Genomic DNA, 17,629 nt, shown 5'->3' with positions numbered 1-17,629 from the left:
ACACTTTCTATCTCCTCCCAAGATCCACAAGCATGACTATCCATGGGGCTCAATGCTGCCAGTTCCTGCCTCACCAAACCGATTTACTTGGGATTACATCGGATATACAGCACACAAACAGGCCATTCGACCCAACCAGTCCATGCTGGCATTTATGCTCCACGCGAGCCTCCTCCTGTCTTTCCTCATCTAACTATCAGCATATCCCTCTATTCCCCTCCCTCATATGCTGATCTAGCTTCTTCTTAAATACATCCATACTATCCACTTCAACCACTCCCTGTGGTAGCGAGTTCCACATTCTCACCATTCTTTCGGTAAAGAAGTTTCTGAATTCGCTATTGCATTTCTTGGTGACTTTCTTATATTGATAGCCTTTAGTTATGCTCTTCCCCACAGGTGGAAACATTCTTTCTGTATCCACTCTATCATAAGAACATAAGAAATAGGAGCAAGAGTAGGCCATACGGCCCCTCGAGCCTGCTCCGCCATTTAATATGATCATGGCTGATCTGATCATGGACTCAGGTCCACTTCCCTGCCCACTTTCCATAACCCCTTATCATTTAAGAAACTCTATTTCTGTCTTAAATTTATTCAATGTCCCAGCTTCCGCAGCTCTGAGGCAGCGAATTCCACAGATCCACAACTCTTGAGAGAAGAAATTTCTCCTCATCTCAGTTTTAAATGGGCAGCCCCTTATTCTAAGATCGTGCCCTCTAGTTCTAGTCTCCCCTATCAGTGGAAACATCCTCTCTGCATCCACCTTGTCAAGACCCCCCATAATCTTATACATTTCGATAAGATCACCTCTCATTCTTCTAAATTCCAATGAGTAGAGGCCCAACCGACTCAACCTTTCCAGTATGCAGTGGAAATGCAGGAAGAGATAAAGTTGTTCCAGCGGCGCAAAGATGAAATGTCTATACAGGCAGACTGCTTTCTGTGGGGGAATCGAGTAGTGGTCCCCAAGAAGGGCAGAGACACCTTCATCACTGACCTCCACTGTCATGTATTCAACTGTCATTGTAACCCATGTATACACTGACCTAAGTTGTACACTGTGAGAACATTGACCACTAGGTGGTGAACTTGTGGGAGACACTCCTAACCTGGACTTTCAGGTATAAAAGGGGAAGCTCCACCCACCTTCATCACTTCAGTGTTGGTGAATAAAGGTTATTGGTCACAGAGTGACCTTCTCTCAAGTATGGGCCTCGTGTGCATTTATACTGTATAGTCAACCCCTCATCTCCAGAATCAACCTTGTGAACCTTCTCTGAACTGCCTCCAAAGCAAGTGTATCCTTTTGTAAATATGGAAACCAAAACTGCATGCAGTATTCCAGATATGGCCTCACCAATACCTTATATAGCTGTAGCAAGACTTCCCTGCTCTTATACTCGACCCCTTTTGCAATAAAGGCCAAGATACCATTTGCCTTCCTGATCAGTTTTAAAGACCTCGAGTCAGTCTTCAAAGACTGATGAGATTGTAAAATAAACCCACAATGTCTCACATTTTCTATCTCCTCCCAAGATCCATAAACAGGACTGTCCACGGGGCTCAATGCTGCGAGCTCCTGTCCCACCAAACCGATTTACTCATCTCACCCCCATTTTTCCTCCCGTTGTTCCGTTCCTACCCATCTACATCTGCAACGCATCTGACACCCTCCACCACTTTACCTATTCCCAGTTTCCTGACCCAAATCATCTCCCCACCACGACATTCAGTCCCTCTGCATCTCCATCCCTCACCAGGACATTAAGTCCCTCAATACCTCCATCCCTCACCAGGACATTCAGTCCCTCAATACCTCCATCCCTCACCAGGACATTCAGTCCCTCTGCATCTCCATTCCTCACCAGGACATTCAGTCCCCCAACACCTCCATCCCACACCAGGACATTCAGTCCCTCTGCACCTCCATCCCACACCAGGACATTCAGTCCCTCTGCACCTCCATCCCTCACCAGGACATTCAGTCCCTCAATACCTCCATCCCTCACCAGGACATTCAGTCCCTCAATACCTCCATCCCTCACCAGGACATTCAGTCCCTCAATACCTCCATCCCTCACCAGGACATTCAGTCCCTCAATACCTCCATCCCTCACCAGGACATTCAGTCCCTCAATACCTCCATCCCTCACCAGGACATTCAGTCCCTCTGCATCTCCATCCCACACCAGGACATTCAGTCCCTCTGCACCTCCATCCCACACCAGGACATTCAGTCCCTCTGCACCTCCATCCCACACCAGGACATTCAGTCCCTCTACACCTCCATCCCACACTAGGACATTTAGTCCCCAAACACCTCCATCCCACACCAGGACATTCAGTCCCTCTACACCTCCATCCCTCACCAGACGCTGTGGTTAGCAGAACCTTTGGCCAAGTTCATCCTATTTCCTGCACGTCTCCCCTCACCCCTTCTCCCTCCCAGAATCACATTGGGTCCCCCTTGTCCTTACCTTCCACGTTCAACAGATCATCCTCTGCCATTTCCACCATCTCCTGCGTGATGCCACCAAACACATCTTCCACTTTCAGCATTCAGAAGGGACCATTCCCTCCATAACACCCTGGTCCAATCACCCCACTCCCCTTCCCACGGCATCTTCCCATGCAAGCGCAGGTGATGCAACATATGTCCTTTCCCACCATCCAGGGTCTCAAACACTCCTTCTAGGTGAGACAGTGATCTATTTGTATGTCCTCCACCCCAATATGTTCACTCCTCACAATATGGTCTCCTCTACATCAACAAGACTAAAAGCACATTGGGTGATGGCTGAACAACTCCATTCAGTCCTCAAACATGACTTTAAGATTCTGATGCCACTTTAATTCTCCATCTCACTCCTTAGTCCCCTACACTGTTCCAACGAAGCTCAACGCAAGCTCAAGGAACAGCACCTCATCTTTCTACTGAGCACTTTACAGCCTACTGGACTCAACAACCTCAAGACTGTGAACACTACTCTCACTTTACTTCTGACAGCAGTTGCTGGCCACGGATGCATGAGCGTTCCTGTGCTGTATATTTGATATAAATCTCTTGTGTGTGCTCGCCAAGACCTTGACATTTAGCATAACTTACTTGTTTTTGTACTCTATGTCTCTATTAATAAAGCCAAGGATCCTATATGCTGAACGGCTTTCTCAAACTTGTCCAGACACCTTCAAAGATTTGTGTACACCAGTCTGTCTATGTCCTCCTGAAGTCTGTTAGTATCCTCACTGTTTACTACATTTCCAAGTTTCATATCATCTCCAAACTTTGAAATTATATACAAGTCCAGGTCATTAATATATATCAAAAAGAGCAGTGGTCCTACCTCTGAGGAGCACCACAGTATACTTCCCTCCAGTCTGAAAAACAACCGTTCACCCTTGCTCTCTGTCCCTTACCCAATTCTGTATCCATGCTGCCACTGTCCCTTTAATCCCATGGTCTTTAATGTTGCTAACAAATCTATTATGTGGCACTTTGTCAAACGCTTTTTGAAAGTCCATATACACAACATCAACCTCACTACCCTCATCAGCCCTCTCCGTTACTTCATCAAACAATTAAATCAAGCTAGTCAAACAGGATCTGCCTTTAACAAATCGGTGCTGACTTTCATTTATTAACGCATATTTTTCGAAGTGACAATTAATTTTATCCCGGATTATTTTCTCGAATATTGTCTCCCTCTCTATTACTGCTCTGTATTTCTCTCTCTCTGTATTGTACAGTGTCTTTGTCTCTATATATATCACTGTCCTCTATTATTGTCCTCTCTATTGTACAGTGTCTTTGTCTCTCATATATATATCACTGACCCCCCCCCCCCCCCCCCTCTCTCTATCACTGTCCTCTCTATCAGTGTACTATATTTCTTTTCCCGGGAAGCGCTGGGATTTCCCCGGCGGACACGGGATCCCGATGAGTGCCGGTGTGACTGCGGCTGGAGCCGGACAAAGGATCGCCCCCGGGTGCCGCCTCTCCCGGAGATCGGGCTCATTCTCCCGGTCAATTGGGAGAAAAGCGGCTGGAACCTTTCACCGGAGGACCCGGAGCCAACCTGGATCAGCACCTGAACCTGACCTGCTCCATCCACAGCAACTGAAGCGCAAACCCAGGGTCGGGCGCTGGGTCCCAGTCCCAATCCCTCTCAAGGTCCCGGTCCCGGTCTCACCTTTGCGGCTGGCTGCGGTCCCCGGGCTCCGCTCTCACTGCCTCGATCCTCCTCCGAATGCGCGGAGCGGCAGCAACTTTTCTCTTAAACCCGCGGCGGCGAGTGGGGAGGATCGAAGCTCGAATCAGAGAAAGATCCGAGAAAGAGCAGAGCACGTCACCGGCAGGGGGAGAGGGAGGGAGGGATGGAGAGAGGAGGTGGAGGGAGGGAAGGGATAGAAAGAGGGAGGGAAGAGATAGAGAGGGAGGGAGGGATAGGGAAGGAGGTGGAGAGAGGGAGGGAAGGGATAGAGAGAGAGGGGGAGGGAAGGAGGGAAGGGAGAGAGGAAGGGAAGGGATAGAGTGAGAGAGGGAGGGAAGGGATAGAGAGGGAGGGAGGGAGGGAAGGGATAGAGAAGGAGGCGGAGAGAGGGAGGGGAGGGATAGCGAAGGAGGTGGAGAGAGGGAGGAAAGTGATATGGAGGGAGGGAAGAACGGGCTAGGGAGGGAGGGATATAGGAGGAGGTGGAGAGAGGGAGGTTGGGAAGGGATACAGAAGGAGGTGGAGAAAGGGAAGGAGGAGAGGGAAGGGATAGAGAAGGAGGGAGGGAAGGGATAGAAAGGGAGGGAGGGAAGGGATAGAGAAGGAGGTGGAGAGAGGGAAAGAGGAGAGCGAGGGGGGGAGGGAAGCGATAGAGAGGGAGAGAGATAGAGGGGAGGGATAGAGAAGGAGGTGGAGGGAGAGGGGGAAAGAATGAGAGATGAGGGGATAGAGAGATGAAGGAGAGTGATATAGAATGGGAGGAGGAGAAAGCAAGAGAGAAGAACGGGGAGAGGGATGGATTGAGAAGGGAGAGACAGAGGTAGAGTGAGGGAAATGGGCTGAGCCAGAAAGAGGAGAGAGGGAGGACGGGGAGAGGGTCTGCAGCAGAAGAGTTGCTAACCAGAGGACACACATTTAAAGTAATTGGTGATTGAGGAAGCTTTTTTTAACGCAGTGAGTTGTTGTGATCTGGAACGCTGCCTGAAAGGGCGGTGGAAGCAGATTCAATAGTAACTTTCAAAAGTGAATTGGATAAATACTTGAAAAGGGAAAATTTGCAGGACTATGGGAAAGGGGCAGGAGAGTAGGACAAATTGGATAGCTCAACCAAAGAGCTAGCATAGACACAATGAAAGAACGATTTGCATTTATAAAGTGCCTTTCACGACCCCAGGACGTCCCAAAACGCTTGACAGCCAATGAAGTACTTTTGGAGTGTAGTCACTGTTGTAATGTAGGAAACACAGCAGCCAATTTGTGCACAGCAAGCTCCCACAAACAGCAATATAATAATGACCAGATGATCTGTTTTAATTATGTTGATTGAGGAAAAAATATTGGCCAGGATCCCCGGGAGAACTCTGCTCTTCTTCGAAATAGTACCATGGGATCGTTTACGTCTGTCATGTATTCAACCAGAATTGTAACCCATGTATAATCTGACCCTTGGCACTGACATGTTGCAACGCACACCCGACACCATAGGACGACGCATCGCATGTTAACACAAGTTTCTTACACTGTGAGAACAATGCTGGTTGAATACATGACAACATCCACCTGAGAGGGCAGATGGAGCCTCGGTTTAACGTCTCATCCAAAAAACGGCACAAGTGTAGAGTAACAAATGGACCTGGGAATGCATGTCCACAGATCCCTGAAGGTAGCAGGCCAGGTAGATAAGGTGGTTAAGAAGGCACACTGGGAAGGTTGTTGCTAGAGTTCTCCTCAACCATCTTCTCCCTGTGGCCGAGGAGCTCCTCCCAGAATCACAGTGCGGATTTCGTATCCTACGGGGCACAACGGACATGATCTTTTCAGTGCGACAACTGCAGGTAAAATTCAGGGAGCAGCTCCAGCCCTTATACATGGCCTTTTTCGATCTTACAAAGGCCTTTGACACTGTCAACTGTGAGGGCTTATGGAGCATCCTCCTCTGCTTTGGTTGCCCCCAAAAGTTTGTCAATATCCTTCGCCTGCTCCACGACGACATGCAGGCCATGATCCTTACTAGCGGTTCCATTACAGACCCAATCCACATCCGGACCGGGGTCAAACAGGGCTGCGTCATTGCTCCAACCCTCTTCTCAATCTTCCTCACTGCCATGCTCCACCTTACAGTCAACAAGCTCCCCGCTGGAGTGGAACTAAACTACAGAACCAGTGAGAAGCTATTTAACCTATGCAGCCACCAGGCCAGGTCCAAGATCACCTCAACCTCTGTCATTGGGCTGCAGTACGCAGACGACGCCTGTGTCTGTGCACATTCTGAGGCTGAACTCCAGGATATAGTTGATGTATTCACCGAGGCATATGAAAGCATGGGCTTTATGCTTAATATCCTTAAGACAAAGGTCCTCCACCAGCCTGTCCTCGTCACACAGCATTGCCCCCCAGTCATCAAGATTCACGGTGTGGCCCTCGACAACATGGACCACTTCCCATACCTCAGGAGCCTTTTATCAACAAAGGCAGACATTGATGCGGAGATTCAACATCGCCTCCAGTGCAGCCTTCGGCCACCTGAGGAAAAGAGTGTTCGAAGACCAGGCCCTCAAATCTACCAACTCATGGTCTACAGGGCTGTAGTAATACCCGCCCTGGATCAGAGGCATGGAATATGTACAGAAGACACCTCAAGTCGCTGGAGATACATCACCAACGATGTCTCCGCAAGATCCTGCAAATCCCCTGGGAGGACAGGCGCACCAACATCATTGTCCTCGCCCAGGCTAACATCCCCAGGATTGAAATACTGACCACATTCGATCCGCTTCGTTGAGCAAGCCACATAGTTCGCATGTCAGACACGAGGCTCCCTAAGCAAATGCTTTATGTGGAGCTCCTTCATGGTAAATGAGCCGAAGGTAGGCAGTGGAAACGTTACAAGGTAAAGTGCGACATCACCACTGACACCTGGGAGACCCTGGCCGAAGACCGCCCTAGGTGGAGAAAGTGCATCCGGGATGGCGTTGAGCTCTTCGAATCTCAACGCTGCGAGCATGAAGAGGTCAGGTTCAGGCAGCGGAAGGAGCGTGCGGCAAATCAGTCCCACATCACCCCCCCTTCCCCCGATGAATGTCTGTCCCACCTGTGACAGGGTCTGTGGCTCTCGCATTGGACTGTTCAGACACCAAAGGACTCACTTTAGGAGTGGAAGCAAATCTTCCTCGATTCCGAGGGACTGCCTATGATGATGAAACTAATACTGCACTGATTAATACTGAAAACCAAAACTGCACTGATCAATACTGAAAACCAATAATGCACTGATCAATACCATAAACCAATACTGCACTGATCCATACCATAAACCAATACTGCACTGATCAATACTGAAAACCAATACTGCATGGATCAATACTGAAAAGTAATACTGCAGTGATAAATACCATAAACCAATACTGCACTGATCAATACTGTAAACCAAATACTGCACGGATCAATACTGAAAACCAATACTGCACAGATCAATACTGAAAACCAATACTGCACTGATCCATACCATAAACCAATAATGCACTGATCAATACTGAAAACCAATACTGCACGGATCAATACTGAAAACCAATACTGCACTGATCCATACCATAAACCAATAATGCACTGATCAATACTGAAAACCAATAATGCACTGATCAATACTGAAAACCAATAATGCACAGATCAATACTGAAAACCAATACTGCACGGATCAATACTGAAAACCAATACTGCACTGATCCATACCATAAACCAATAATGCACTGATCAATACTGAAAACCAATACTGCACAGATCAATACTGAAAACCAATACTGCACTGATCCATACCGTAAACCAATAATGCACTTATCAATACCGTAAACCAATACTGCACAGATCAATACTGTAAACCAATAGTGCACTGATCAATACTGCAAATTAAAACTGCACTGATCAATACTGCACTGATCAATACTGAAATCCAATACTGCACTGATCAATACTGAAAACCAATAATGCACTGATCAATACCATAAACCATAGCATGAGTCAATGCCATCATGAGAGGACGAGATAAAGACAAGTTGGAAAAGGAAACTTATTAGATTGTCCTCTCCCTAATAGAGAATTGGGGAGCACACAGTTATAATGGGCTCAAATTTCAGCCTGAGTTGCTCCTATTTTTTTGGAGCAACTAGTTTAGAATGGAGCATCTTAGAAATTGCAATTCTCGGCATTTAGTTTAGTGAGTTAGAATAGTTCTAGTGAGTTAGAATAGTTCCATTTTAGAACAGATTTTTTTTTCAAAAGGGGGCGTGTCCAGCTATTTACGCCTGTTTTGCAAGTTTAGGCAGCGAAAACTTATTCCAAACTAACTTAGAATGGAGTAAGTGTAGATTTTTGTACGCTCAGAAAAACCTTGCCTACACTTAGAAATCAGGTGTAGGGAACGAGAGATGGGGGAGGGGGGGAGGGAAGTTTACAAACATTAAACACTTCACTTTTACAAATAAAGAGCCATCATCAATAATAAATGATAACTAAATCAATAAATCAACCAATAAATCAATCAAAAAAAATAAAAAAAATAAAAATAAAAAAAATCATCAAATAAAAAATTACGTTTCTACTCACCGACTGCAGCACCGGGAGCCCTCCAACAGCATGCTGGGACAGTGTCTCTCTGTCAGTGTCTCTCTCGCTCTCTCTCTGTCTCTGTCAGTGTCTCTCTGTGTTTCTGACAGCGAGGGGTGGGGGAGGAAGGGGGGAGGGGGAGGAAGGGGGGAAGAGGAGGGGGGAAGAGGAGGGGAGGAAGAGGAGGGGGAAGGAGAGGGAAGAGGGGGAAGAGGGAGGGAAGGGGAGAGGGAGGGAAGAGGGAGGGAGGGAAGAGAGAGGGAAGAGAGAGGAGGGGGAGGGAGGGAAGAGGAGGGGAGAGGGAGGGAAGAGGATATGGAGAGGGAGGGGAGAGTAGGGAGGGGAAGAGAGGAGGGGGGAGGAGAGTCAGGGGGGAAGAGGTGAGAGTGGAGGAGAGTCAGAGGGGAGGGAAGAGGAGAGGGGGGAGGGGAGGCGGGGGGGGGTGGGAGACAGAGCAGGACTTGAACGGGGGGGTGGTGGTGGAGCCAGAGCGGGACCTTACCGGGAGGGAGGGCGGAGGGGGGAGCGGGAGCTGAAGCTGAAGAGGAGGGAGGCCCGAGTCCGATCTTCACCTCCCTGGCAGCCCATTTGGCCAGGGCTAGGGGCGGCGTGCTTTGGGCCCCTCCCACACAGCCTCGGGGGCCTGGAGCTACTGCACATGCGCGCACACTCTAGCGCGCATGTGCAGAGGTCCCGGCACTGTTTTCAGCGCCGGGACCTGGCTCCGCCCCCGACCCCTTGTGCTGCGCCATGGCGAGCACGAAGACGTCCTGAAGTGCTCACAGAATCACAAGGTAAGTTTTCGGCGCCCTTTTTCTTCCAGAAAGTCGGCACACATTATTGAGATGCGCCGTTTTTCCAGAGGGCGGAAACCTGAGCCCAATGTGTGGGTAATAGATTAATTCCCAGATCTTACAACCTGGCTTTTAGAATCACAGGAGGCCATTCGGCCCGCTGAGCCCGTGCTGGCTATCTGCAAGATCACTTCAGCTAGTCCCACTCCCCCCGCCCTTTCCCCGTAGCCCTGAACCTATTTTTTCTTCAGGTACTTATCCAATTCGCTTTGAAAGCCACTATTAAGTCTGCCTCCACCACCCTTTCAGGCAGTGCATTCCAGATCCGAACTACTCAAATCTGTGTCCTCTGGTTCTCGGCCCTTCTGCTAATAGTTTGTAATTTTTTTTCTTTTTTCGTTCCTGGGATGTGGGCATTGCAGGCAAGGCCGGCATTTATTGCCCATCCCTAACTGCCCTTGAGAAGATGGTGGTGAACCTCCTTCTTGAACCGCTGCAGTCCGTGTGGTGTTTTCCTCGTGGTTTGATACAACTGAGTGGCTTGCAGTTCAGAGGGCAGTTACGAGTCAACAGCATTGCTTTAAGGTTTATATGGAAATATGCAGAAAAAAACACTCACCATTTTGGTTCATCTACTGCTCAAATCTGTAGAATAAAAAAAAACTTTAGTTAATTGCTAGAACGTCCGAAATGGAATTCTGTGATTGCATCTCTGGGTGTCTATCGAAACACTGGGCTCTTTATTTTCATTCAAGGAACATAAGAACATAAGAATAGGAGCAGGAGTAGGCCATTTGGTCCCTCGAGCCTGCTCCGCCATTCAATAAGATCATGGCTGATCTGATCATGGACTCAGCTCCACTTCCCTGCCCGCTCTCCACAACCCTTGACTCCCTTATCATGCAAAAATCAGTCTATCTCCACCTTAAATATATTCAATGACCTAGCCTCCACAGCTCTCTGGGGTAGAGAATCCCACAGATTCACAACCCTCTGAGAGAAGAAATTCCTCCTCATCTCCGTTTTAAATGGGCAACCCCTTATTCTGAAACTATGCCCCCTAGTTCTAGATTCCCCCACGAGGGTAAATATTCTCTCTGCATCTACCCTGTCAAGTCTCCTCAAAGCGGAAAGTCTATCCCAAGCTCTTTATAGTAGCCCAGTGTTAGCTCTCGCTTTTGCTAAAATGAACCTGCACCTGTTTATCAGATGTAATGAGATCCATAAATATCCTCTCAAAAGGTCTATGGGGAAAGATTTTCTCTGGTTGCTACAGATCATATCAGCTCACACTTAGAGAGCCGTGCATAGAGAGGCACTGGAAGAAGGTGCAAAAAAGATTTACAAGGATGATACTGGAACTGAGAGATCAGGAAAGACCCTAGTTAAGAGATGCCTGAGGGTTGACCTGATCGAGGTCTTTAGAATTATGAGAAGGTTTGATAGGGTTGACGTAGAGAAGATATTTCCACTTGTGGGGGTGTCCAAAAGTAGGGACCATCAATATAAGATAGTCACGAATAAATCCAAATGGTAATTCAGGAGAAACTTCTTTACCCAGAGACTGGTGAGAATGTGGAACTTGCTACCACAGGGAGTGGTTGAGGCGAATAATATAGATGCATTTAGGGGGAAGCCAGATAAGTACATGAGGGAGAAAAGAATCGAAGGATATGCTGATAGGTGACATGAAGAAGGGTGGGAGGAGGCTCGTATGGAACATATATACCAGCATGGAGCAGTTGGGCCGAATGGCCTGTTTCTGTACTGGATATTCTGTGTAATAACATAAGAACATAAGAAATAGGAGCAGGAGTCGGCCACTTGGTCCCTTGAGCCTGCTCCGCCATTCAATAAGATCATAGCTGATCTGATTTTGGCCTCAACTCCACTTCCCTGCCCGCTGCACTCAAAAATCTGTCTATCTCCATCTGCCTATGATGATGACAACACTGGCCCCCAGTCGTCAAGATCCACGGTGCGGCCCTCGACAATGTGGACCACTTTCTATACCTCGGGAGCCTATTATCAGCAAGGGCAGACACCGACGACGAGGTTCAACATTGCCTCCAGTGCACCAACGCAGCCTTCAGCCGCCTGAGAAAGAGTGTTCGAAGATCAGATTTGGCACTAAGCTTATTGTCTACAGGGCTGTAGTGATACCCACCCTCCTGTATGGCTCAGAGACGTGGACCATACACAGCAGACACCTCAAATTGCTGGAGAACTGTGTCTCCGCAAGATCCTGCAAATCCCCTAGGAGGACAGATGCACTAACATTAGTGTCCTCGACCAGGCCAACATTCCCAGCATCGAAACACTGACCACACTCGACCAGCTCCGCTGGGCAGGCCACATTGTTCGCATGCCCGACACGAGACTCCCAAAGCAAGTACTCTACTCAGAACTCCTACAAGGCAAGAGAGCCCCAGGTAGGCAGAGGAAATGTTTCAAGGACACTCTCAAAGCCTCCTTGATAAAATGCAACATCCCCACCGACACCTGGGAATCCCTGTCCAAAGACCGCCCTAAGTGGAGGAAGAGCATCCGGGGGGGTGCTGAGCACCTCGAGTCTCGTCGTCGAAAGTATGCAGAAAACAAGCGCAGGCAGTGGAAGGAGCATGCGGCAAACTAGACTCTCCACCCACCCTTTCCTTCAACGACTGTCTGTCCTACCTGTGTGAGAGAGACTGTAATTCCCGTATTGGACTGTTCAGTCACCTGAGAACTCACTTTTACAGTGGAAGCAAGTCTTCCTCGAATTCGAGGGACTGCCTATGCTGATAATGATGATGATGATATCAATACTGCACTGATTAATATTGCAAACCAATACTGTTGATCAATACTGAAAACTAATACTGCAGTGATCAATACTGTAAATCAATATTGCACTGATCAATGCTGAAAACCAGTATGTGGGCGTCGCTGGCAAGAGCGACATTTATTGCCCATCGTAATTGCCCTTTAGAAGATGGTGGTGGTGAGCCTCCTTCTTGAACTGCTGCAGTCCTGTGCTGAAGGTACTCCCACAGTGCTGCCTTCGTCATAGCGGTTTCGTACAACGTAGTGGCTTGCGAGGCCATTTCAGAGGGCAGTTAAGAGTCAACCACATTGCTGTAGGTCTGGAGTCACATTTAGAACAGACCAGGTAAGGACAGCAGATTTCCTTCCCTAAAGGACATTAGTGAAGCAGATGGGTTTTTCCGACAATCCGCTAGTTTCATGGTCACCATTATTGATACTAGCTTTTTAATTGCACATTTGGTGTGTTTGGATTTTCAGAAGGCATTCGATAAGGTGCCACATAAAAGGTTACTGCACAAGATAAAAGTTCACGGGGTTAGGGGAAATATATAGACGATTGGCTAACTAACAGAAAACAGCCAGGATAAATGGGTAATTTTCTGGTTGGCAAACAGTAACTAGTGGGGTACCACAAGGATCGGTGCTGGGGCCTCAACTATTTACAATCTATATTAATGATTTGGATGAAGGGACCGAGTGTAATGTAGCCAAGTTTGCTGATGATACAAAGATGGGTGGAAAGCAAGTTATGAGGAGGACACAAAAAATCTTCAAAGGGATATAAACAGGCTAGGTGAGTGGGCAAAAATTTGGCAGATGGAGTATAATGTGGGTAAGTGTGAGGTTATCCACTTTGGCAAAAAAAAAATAATAATTTCAATGGAGAAAAATTACAAAATGCTGCTGTACAGAGGGACCTGGAGGTCCTTGTGCATGAAATACATAAAGTTAGTGTGCAGGCACAGCAAGTAATTAGGAAGGCAAATGGAATGTTGGCCTTTATTGCAAGGGGGCTAGAGTATAAAAGCAGGGAAGTCCTGCTACAACTGTACAGGGTATTGGTGAGGCCACACCGAGAGTACTGCGTACCGTTTTGGTCTCCTTATTTAAGGAGGGATATACTTGCATTGGAGACAGTTCAGAGAAGGTTCACTCGGTTGATTCCTGAGATGAAGGGGTTGACTTATAAAGGTTGAGCCTATACTCATTGGAGTTCAGAAGAATGAGAGGTGATCTTATTGAAACATATAAGATAATGAGAGAGCTCGACAAACTAGATGCAGAGAGGATGTTTTCACTCATGTGGGAATCTAGAACGAGGGGGCATAGTTCCAGAATAAGGGGTCGCCCATTTAAAATTGAGATGAGGAGGAATTTCTTCTCTCAGAGGATTGTAAATCTGTAAAATTCTCTGCTCCAGAGAGCAGTGGAGGCTGGGTCATTGGATATATTTAAGGCGTAGACAGATTTTTGAATGATAAGGGAGTCAAGGGTTATGGGGAACAGGCCGGGAAGTGGAGCTGAGCTCATGATCAGATCAGCCATGATCTTATTGAATGGCGGAGCAGGCTCGAGGGGCCAAATGACCTACTCCTATTTATGTTTATTTAATTAACTGAATCCAGCTGCCATGGTGGGACTTGAACTCATATCCCTGGATCATTAGTCCAGGCCTCTGGCTTACTACTCCAGTAACATAATCACTATGCTACCGTACCGCAGTATAATACACTGTACTTTCTCCACTGTCTCTGATTTGTCAGTCTGCTTGTCCAATATCCAGTTCTGGATGAGCAGAAATTTCCTCCAAATAAGTATTGGGAATATCGACGCCATTGCCTTCGGCCCCCCACCACAAACTCCATTCCCTAGCCATCCCCTGGAATTTTTTTGAGGATGGAACTAGCAGAATGGATAAGGGAGAACGAGTGGATGTGGTGTATTTGGACTTTCAAAAGGCTTTTGACAAGGTCCCACACAAGAGACTGGTGTGCAAAATTAAAGCGCATGGTATTGGGGGCAATGTACTGACGTGGATAGAGAACTGGTTGGCAGACAGGAAGCAGAGAGTCGTGATAAACGGGTCCTTTTCAGAATGGCAGGCAGTGACTAGTGGAGTGTCGCAGGGCTCAGTGCTGGGACCCCAGCTATTTACAATATACATTAATGATTTGGATGAAGGAATTGAGTGTACTATCTCCAAGTTTGCAGATGACACTAAACTGGGCGGCAATGTGAGTTGTGAGGAGGATGCTAAGAGGCTGCAGGGTGACTTGGACAGGTTAGGTGAGTGGGCAAATGCAAGTATAATGTGGATAAATGTGAGGTTATCCACTTTGGGGGCAAAAGCATGAAGACAAATTATTATCTGAATGGCGGCAGATTAGGAAAAGGGGAGGTGCAATGAGACCTGGGTGTCATGGTTCATCAGTCAGTGAAAGTTGGCATGCAGGTATAGCAGGCAGTGAAGGTGGCAAATGGTATATTAGTCTTCATAGCTAGGGATTTTGAGTATAGGAGCGGGGAGGTCTTACTGCAGTTGTACTATCACGAGGGAGTTAGTGCTGGACAGGCTAATGGGACTCAAGGTAGACTCAGGTCCCCTGGTCCTGATGAAATGCATCCCAGGGTATTAAAAGAGATGGCGGAAGTTATAGCAGATGCATTAGTTATAATCTAATAAAATTCTCTGGACTCTGGGGAGGCACCAGCGGATTGGAAAGCAGCTAATGTAACGCCTCTGTTTAAAAAAGGGGGCAGACAAAAGGCAGGTAACTATAGGCCGGTTAGTTTAACATCTGTAGTGGGGAAAATTCTTGAAGCTATCATTAAGGAAGAAATAGCGGGACATTTCGATAGGAATAGTGCAATCAAGCAGACGCAACATGGATTCATGAAGGGGAAATCATGTTTAACTAATTTACTGGAATTCTTTGAGGATATAACAAGCATGGTGGATAGAGGTGTACCGATGGATGTGGTGTATTTAGATTTCCAAAATGCATTCGATAAGGTGCCACACAAAAGGTTACTGCAGAAGATAAAGGTATGCGGAGTCAGAGGAAATGTATTAGCATGGATCGAGAATTGGCTGGCTAACAGAAAGCAGAGAGTTGGGATAAATGGGTTCTTTTCGGGTTGGAAATCGGTGGTTAGTGGTGTGCCACGGGGATCGGTGCTGGGACCACAACTGTTTACAGTATACATAGATGACCTGGAAGAGGGGACAGAGTGTAGTGTAACAAAATTTGCAGATGACACAAAGATTAGTGGGAAAGTGGGTGTGTAGAGGATACTGAGAGGCTGCAAAGAGATTTAGATAGGTTAAGCGAATGGGCTAATGTTTGGCAGATGGAATACAATGTCGGAAAATGTCAGGTCATCCACCTTGGAAAAAGAAACAGTAAAAGGAAATATTATTTGAATGGGGAGAAATTACAACATGCTGCGGTGCATTGGCTCCCTGTTAAGCAACACCTCGATCTTAAAATTCTCATCCTTGTTTTAAAATCCCTCCATGGCCTCGCCATCTTTGTAACCTCCTCCAGTTTGAGATCTCTGCACTCCTCTAATTGTGGCCTCTTGGACTTCCCCACTTTTAATCGCTCACTTACTGGAATTTAATCGCTCAGTTCTGGAATTCCTTCCCTAAACCTCTCCGGCCCTCTTTCCTACTTTAAGATACTCCTTAAAACCTGCCTCTTCATCTGTCCTTATGTGGTTTGTTGTATATTTTAATAATCGCTATATTAAAGGCACTATATAAATGCAAGTTGTTGTTATATATGCCCATCCCCAGTTGCTCTGAGGTGGTGGTGTGAGCCTTCTCTTTGAACCACTGCAGTCCGTGCGGTGATAGTGTTCCCATGATGGTGTTAGGAAGGAAATTTCAAGATTCTGACCCAGTGATAATGAGGGAACAGTGTTATATTGTATATTTAAGTCAGGATAGTGTGTGACTTGGAGATGATGTTTTTTACAGTATTGCTGTTCTTGTTCTTCTCAATGGTGAAGGTCACAGGGCTGGGAAGTGCAATCAAAGTAACCTTGGTGAGTTGCTGGCGTGCAGCCTCTCGACTGCACACACTGCAGCCACGGTGCATGAGGGATGGACTAATGGATATTAATGTCAGTGGTAGAGGCACCAATGAACCTGCTTTGGGGCTGGCTTCTCCCATTTCTACACAGCCCGGGGTGGGGGAATACTCTACTGGTACATAGGGGCTGGGGAAATCCCTCTGGTACATGGCCCGATAAGGGAGGGGGGGCAATTCCTCATTGGTGCACAGCCGGGGGGTGGGGGGAAAAAGAGAAACCCCCATTAGTACATGGCCCCGACGGAGTGGGGTATCCCACATTGATGCACGGTCCTGATGCTGACCTGCCCCTTTCTTCCACCAGACTCCTGGACCGCTGGTGGTCCGTTTTGCCAGGTTTTTATGCTCCCCTCTCCTGTATTAACTATTCGCATTCTCTTGGTCTTGAAATAGCAGGGGGATCCCAGTACAGATCCACATAGAACTCCACTGGTTATCTTTTTCTCCAGGCAAAGTATTTTTTTTATCAATTCCTGGGATATGGGCATCTCTGGCAAGGCCAGCATTTATTGCCCATCTCTAATTGCCCTTCAGAAGGTACTCCCACAGTGCTGTTAGGAAGTTCCAGGATTTTGACCCATTGAAGGAACAGCAATATATTTCCAAGTCAGGATGGTGTGTAACTTATAGGTGATGGTACTCCTGTGCACTTGCTGCCCTTTTCCTCCTCAGTGGTAGAGGTTGGGGGTTTGGAAGGTGTTGCCAAAGAAGCCGTGGTGAGTTGTTGCAGTGCATCTTATACATAGTACACACTGCAGCCACGGTACGTCGGTGGTGGAGGGAGTGAATGTTTAAGGTGGTGGATGGGGTGCCCAATCAAGTGGGCTGCTTTGTCCTGGATGGTGTCGAGCTTCTTGAGTGTTGTTGGAGCTGCACTCATCCAGGCAAGTGGAGAGTATTCCATCACACTCCTGACCTCTTGTAGCAATAGTATTTATGTGGCTGTTCCAGTTAAGTTTCTGGTCAATGATGACGTCCAGGATGTTGATGGTGGTTGATTCAGCAATGGAATGTTGAGGGGTGATGGTTACTCTTGCTTGCTGCCTGGCATTTATGTGGTGTGAACGTTACTTGCCAATAATCAGTCCAAGTCTGAATGTCATCCAGGTCTTGCTGC

Source organism: Pristiophorus japonicus, chromosome 13 (genome assembly GCF_044704955.1).
Source record: "Pristiophorus japonicus isolate sPriJap1 chromosome 13, sPriJap1.hap1, whole genome shotgun sequence".
Lineage (NCBI taxonomy): Eukaryota > Metazoa > Chordata > Chondrichthyes > Pristiophoridae > Pristiophorus > Pristiophorus japonicus.
Note: the sequence above shows the minus strand (reverse complement) of the source record.